Raw genomic sequence first — 6,000 nt, 5'->3', positions numbered from 1 at the left:
CCCGCCTGTCTCTACTGTTTCCACATGTTACACAATCCCTCAGAAGCACAAGCTTATCACACAGAAAGGCTTTTGACAGAGTGGGATTTCATTCCCGGGCCATTTCTCCCTATCGAGAACTCTCAAGATGGATAAATTGTTACAAATCTCCACGAACAAGTCGGTATTGCATGTAGCAGAAACTCAGCTGGAGTGGCTTCACCATGTAGCAGGAGCTGGAGGACAGAGGTCCCTAGCGGGTGGGCAGTCCCTGGTTGTACCACGGTTCCAACGAGGCCATCAGGGACTTAGCCCATCTCACTTTCTCCTCTGCCGTCAGAGAGTGAGGTTCTCATTCTTAGGTTCCAACACCGGCTGCTACATCTCCCGGCAGTGGGTCCACATCCCAGACGGAAGAGGGTCATAAGGCAAAGGACAAAAGGCTTTTGGGCACGTGCCAGCTGGACTGGCCCTTTTTAGCAAATTTTCCCAGAAGCCCCATCCAGAGTTCTGCATGTACACCTCACCGGCCAGAACTGTGTCACATGGCCACCCGCAAGGGAGACTTTAAAACCGAGCAGGTCGCCACTACGAGCAAAATGAGAATTCCAATCTTAAGAAAGAATAGGCAGGATAACCCATGAGCAAAAGACATTATTTTAAACTATTATTATACTAGCTATTAAAGTATGGATAGCTTATCCACCCTTGTAGATACAGGGAAGGCAGAGAGGATGTATTTTATCCTTTCTGTTTTTTCCACACTTTTAGCATGGAGTTGAAATTGATTGTGGGACACATCTTGGGGAACGGGGGTGGGGGTGGGGGAGTGAGGTTAGATACATAAAATGGAACCTGGGAAGCCACTAGAAACGGGCTCCTGAAGTGGTTGACAATAAGGAGCCACGGATCGAGGTTCTTGATCTGAGGAATGGTTTTGAGCCAATTCAGTTCAACACACATTTACTGAATACCAACTCACCAGTTGACATTATAGGCTGTCTTCAAGGCACTTACTGTCTGTTAAGGAGATGAGGCAGGCAATCACCTACGAAGTGTGATCTTAGAGAGGAAGCCTTTCATCAGGGCCTTGGGGGATGGGTGTGATTTGGCAGGCGGAACCAGCGGGGTGCATTTCAGTCTGCAGGACCGCACCCCCCCTCTACATGCACCACACACGGGGTGGGTTGGGCAATGGTTGGTAGTACAGAAGGGTGTCCGCAAGGAAGTTGTAAAAAGTAACAGCAAATACTAAGGTGGGGCTGGGCTGTGAGGACCTTGAGAGCCAGATAATAAGCTTGTACTTTATCAGTAGGCAATGGGGAGCCACTGAGAGTTTTGAGCAAGGCAGTGACAGGACAGAGTAGGAAGGATTGGAATGACGATGATAGGAAGCAAGAGGGGTGGTGAGACGTCACCAGGGCACTGGCAGAAAGGGGGGACAAAGGGAGGCCACAGACACAGTGGGCATTATGGAGACAGAGTCAACACGGCTTGGGGGGGAGCTGGCAAGAGGAGGTGATGGAGGTTCCTGGGGCGAAAGGTGATGTCATTAACAGGGAGAGATGGGTGAAGAACAGGTTTGGGGCACTGTGTAGACAGAGCTGGAGATGTCAGGTGGCTAGAAGTGGAAATGTTTGACAGGCCCCTGGAAATTCCAGTTGGAAACTCAAGATCAAGGTCAGAGAGAAAGGTATTAATTTGGAAAACAACAACCAAGAAGGACAACTGAGGGAGCCAGAAGCACCTCGGATACATTCTGTCCCAAGCTGACACACCTGTTCCTCCCAGAACCTCCCTCCTACCTACCTTTGCACGTTATTCCTTCGGCCAGAATGCTCTTCCCGCCTCATTCACCTGGCTTGCTGCTAGTGTGCCTGGCAGCAATCTGTTCGAGCATCACCTCCTCCAGGAAGCCTTCTTTGATCTCTTCTATGTGTTCTTATCTTACCCAGGGCTTCCTTCTACCCTCCACACTGTATGGCATCCCTCACTTAGTAATAAGCATTTAAGTTTCCTGCATGTCTTCTCGTGGCTTGCTAGCTCATTTCTTTTTAGTGCTGAATAATATTTCATTGTCTGGATATATCACGATGTATTTATTTATTACTATGGAGACAGTACAAAGATCAGTGGTTGCCAGGGTTGAGACAGAAGAAAGGAATGAAGAGACAGAACTCTGGATTTTTAGGGCAGTGAAAATACTCTGTATGATGCCATCATGATAGATATTTGTCATTATACATTTTCCAAACCCATAGAATATACAGCTGCAAGAATGAACCCTAATATGAGCTATGGACTTTGGGTGATTAGGGGGTCAGTGTAGGTTCATTGGTTGGTTGGTTGTTAAATTATTTAAAAAACACCACTCTGCGGGGGTGGGTGCCTGGATGGCTCTGTCAGTTAAGTATCTAACTCTTGGTTTCGCCTCAGGTCATGATCGCACAGTTTCATGAGTTCAAACCCTACATCGGGCTCTGCACCGGCAGCATGGGGCCTACTTGGGATTCTCTCTCCCTCTCTCTCTGCCCCTCCCCTACTTGTACTGTCTCTGTCTCTCTCAAAATAAATAAGAAACTTAAAATAATTTTTTTTTAATTAAAATAAAAAACACCACTCTGGTGGGGGGTGTTGAGACTGTGGGAGGCTGTGCATGGGTGGGAATGGGGATACATATGGGAAATCTGCACCTTCTGCTCAATCTTGCTATAAACCTAAAACAGCTCTTAAAAATCTTAAGTCTTTTGGGGTGCCTGGGTGGATCAGTCGGTTGAGTGTCCAACTCTTGATTTTGGCTCAGGTCGTGATCCCAGGGTCATGAGATCAAGCCCCACAACAGACTCAGCACTGAGCACGGAGCCTGCTTGGGATTCTCTCTCTCTCTCTCTCTCTCTCTCTCTCTCTCTCTCTCTCTCTCTCTCTCTCTCCCCCTCTGCCCCTCTCCCCTGCTCATGCTCACTTGCTCTCTCTAAAAAAAAAAAAAAAAAAAAAAAAAAAAAAGTTATGCCTTTTTTAAAAAAATGCCCGTGATGGCTGGTAATATTTTCCCTCTCTCTCCTCTTCACCTTTCAGGTCTCAGCTTAGTTTCAGGTCTCAGCTTAGCTCTGCACTGGTGAATGATCCCTGCAGTCTCCCAGGCTGATGAGAGGCTCTGGCAGAAGACCAGAGAGTGGAAGATAGAAGGAAAGGAGACTCTTCATCCCTCTTGGTCTGGAGTAATGTCTACAGAAGGAGTTGTGTCTCTTCTCTGGTTCCCACTTGTTCCAAGAGACCCTGGCCCCCAGCCCCTGATTGCACTGCTTCCCCCCTCAAGAACCTCCAGCCCAAGAGTAGCAGTGGATTCCTGAATATCTGGCCATCTCCTCCTGGGCTTCTCAGCAATTCCATCCTTTACATAACCAATTCCTTGCATGTTTAAAAACTCAGAGTGAGTGCTGCCTGCCTACTTGGGCCCTGCCTGATACAATCTATTCTATGCTCCCTTTTGTTGCCTTCATCACCTGGAATGACTTAGTCACTTGGTCAAGGTCTGCCCACCCACTAGACTGGAAGCTCCTTAAGGGCAGGAAGAGGTCTAGAGGTTCTGCATTCCCTAGGACCTGGCCCGGCAGGTGCACGGAGCACCGCATTTGTGGTGGCTGTAGATGAGAGCTGAGATGAGGTCATCCGACAAGGGGGCAATTAGGGTATCCATGGAGAGAGGGGGTGGTGGGCAGAAACCAGACTACAGGGGAACCTACAAGTGGGAGATGAAACGGATATCCAGAGTACCAAGAAGTTTGGGAGTTGGGAGGGGGAAGAAGGTTTGGCCAACAGTGTAGGGGAAAGCCAGGATGGGAGAAGGGGTTTTTATTATTATTGGTCTGTTTTTAGGCTGGGGAGACTTGATCACGTTTGGAGAGAGGAAGAAGATAAAGGGGAGGAGTTCAAGGGCAGGAGAAGCTGGGACATGGAGTTGGAACACGTAACCACAATGGTCCCTTAGGAGGACTGAAGCCACCAGGAGGGTTGAGGCTGGTAAGGAGAGGGGACTGGAGGCAGGGAGGTGAGTTAGGAGGGGATAACCAGTCAGGAAGGAAGAAGAATTTGAGTCAAGCCTTAACCCAGGGCTCCCTACGAGGGCTCCCAAGTTGGGAAGGGTATCAGAAAGGACGTCCAGGACCTGCTCTTGATAAGGTCATTTTTGCTCAGTGCCCCACAGAGACTCCCGGCCAGTCAGCTCCATCCTTTGCAGAGATGGGCACCTCTTCTCCTTACCCATGTCACCGTGGCTCCTCCTCTTCTCCAATAGGTCTATGGTTCGCCATGCCCCCGTCCATCTCCCCTGTGGTGAGAATTGGCGAAAGATGATCAGGGTCCAGGATCTGCACGCAGTAGTGTACTGATAAGTGTTTAACGACCCACTCGGGGGTAGGTAGCCCAGGCTTATCCCGTTTGCCAATTTCCACAGTGTAAACGCTCTCATCTTCTCCAATATTAAGCTACCAACATGAGGTCACTGAAGGAGGAGTAACAAACCACCGCCTGCCTCCATTCCCTCTCCTGCCTCCCCAGCCCCCCCACAAACCATCAGACTGGGTGGCAGCAATGACAGGTCCAAGCCAGGGAGGGCGGTGACAGCACCATGGCTGTGGCCCCCATCAGGCTCCGATGGGGAAAGTTAAACTGCCTCTTCTCTGGGAACGTTCACCCCCAGCCCCTAGTCATCTCTGATCTCAGCCTCCCATCTGAGTTCTTCACAAGTATAACTTCAGGATCTCACAGGAATTTGGGGCCTGAGATCCACAGACACTCAGATGATTCACTAGCCACTTTCTCACTAGACATGACTGGACACCGTGAACTGTGCTGACTAAGGAAATAGAAACCGGAACATAATTTCCTTCATTCCAAAGCAAACAGAAGAGGCAAAATGATCAAAGGAGCTTCGAGCAGTGTCTCACCGATGCACACGAGTCACTTACTCTTCTACAGAACTGATGGGCAAATCGCTCCTTGAAGCCCAAAGGCTTTTTGCAGGGTCCTGCATGCAGGAGGACAGGGGCCTTGGGGACGCACCTGGTTTGAATCCCAGCTCTTCTGTTATAGCAAAGTGACCTTGGGCAAGTCACTTCTCTCTGAGCCTCAGTTTGCTCATCGGTAAAAGAGGGTTGATGATAATAGTACCTACTCTATGGGGTTAGACTGTAAGTGTCTTCAACTGGAGGGGGGCGGTGCAATTCTGCTTCCTTGGGGACACGTGGCAATGTCCGGAGACATTTTTTGTTGTCACAACTGGATGTAGGGGGGTGGTGAACAGAGGTGAACAGAGGTGCTCATTAATATCCTACGACGCGCATGAGAGCCCTCCACGACAAAAAAGTGATCCAACGCAACCCCAAACGTCAATAGCGCCAGGTTGAGAAAGCCCACGCGAGAGTGAATATTCAGGGAGGTCACCCCACGAGGCACTTAGAAGCATCTGGTGCCGTTTTTGCAAGGTCTTAAAAAAACAGAAGTCGCTAGTCTTTTTGGAAGAGCACAGTTTACCCCTTTTCCAGACCCGAACCATTGGGGTAGGATGTGGAAATCCTTGAGTGCTGAGAACCTGGCTCCCTGCTCCAGGTGTGAGTCACCCTGTAAATGTCTATTTCTTTTACTGAAAGCAGAGCTGGGGCTGCCCAAGTGACTCAAGGCTAGAAGGCTTTCCAGGTTGTTGTGACTTAACTGGCTGGGCTGGGAGGAAATAATTTTACCCTGAAGCTCTCCTTCCAAGACATGTAGGCATCTCAAGACTCAGAGATTCCAAGGCGCTCACTTGGAGTGGGTATTGTGTTGTTCCTCACTTCACAGCCCCCCCGGACACAGCGGGGCTTGGAAAGGCCTGAGAAAGGTGGCCGAAACCACGAAGCCCTGCTTGTCCCAAATGCCCTCCTCACTGGTCTGTAACAGTTTGTTCCTCGCTGCAACCTGATGTGAATTTCCTTTATGGGAGTTGCAACTTGGGGTCAAGCCGTCACTTTCTCCCACTAACGCACA

The sequence above is a fragment of the Panthera tigris genome, chromosome E1 (assembly GCF_018350195.1).
Source record: "Panthera tigris isolate Pti1 chromosome E1, P.tigris_Pti1_mat1.1, whole genome shotgun sequence".
In the NCBI taxonomy this organism is placed as follows: Eukaryota; Metazoa; Chordata; class Mammalia; order Carnivora; family Felidae; genus Panthera; species Panthera tigris.
This window is presented reverse-complemented; position numbering follows the sequence as displayed.